Consider the following 386-nt stretch of genomic DNA (forward strand, 5'->3'; position numbering starts at 1 on the left):
AGAGCGGCCGCGGCCGGGGCACAGCGCCAGAGGGCGCCGGCGAGCCACGGTGGGCGTCCCAGCTCCTTGGGGCGGCCGTGTGCTCTGTTCTCCGGGTCAGAATGGGGTGGGGGGGGGAGGACAGAGGAACCTGGTGAACAGAACCGGCCTCAGTGAGAGAGAAGTGCAACAGGCCCAGCGGCCGAGCCACGGCAGTGTTCTCTCTCTCACACACACACCTGTGCACGTGCACATCCACGCTCTGCACACGCGTGTGCACGCACGGGTTTGCACACACTGCACAGGTACACACTTACTTGGCTGTGCATAATTACACACACGCACGCACACGCACATCACATACGCATTTGCTCACATGACGGCCCAGGTCTAGCTGATGCCCTGGC

General features: G+C 63.5%; 1 protein-coding gene across 1 annotated transcript in view; it reads right to left on the reverse strand.

Moving 5' to 3' along the window:
- The window catches only part of KCNQ2 (potassium voltage-gated channel subfamily Q member 2), a 48,572-nt gene that overhangs the window by 3,635 nt on the left and 44,551 nt on the right, over nt 1–386 (reverse strand). The gene's annotated exons all lie outside the window — the stretch shown is intronic.

Source organism: Crocuta crocuta, unplaced genomic scaffold, assembly GCF_008692635.1.
Source record: "Crocuta crocuta isolate KB4526 unplaced genomic scaffold, BGI_CrCroc_1.0 scaffold613, whole genome shotgun sequence".
NCBI classification, from domain to species: domain Eukaryota; kingdom Metazoa; phylum Chordata; class Mammalia; order Carnivora; family Hyaenidae; genus Crocuta; species Crocuta crocuta.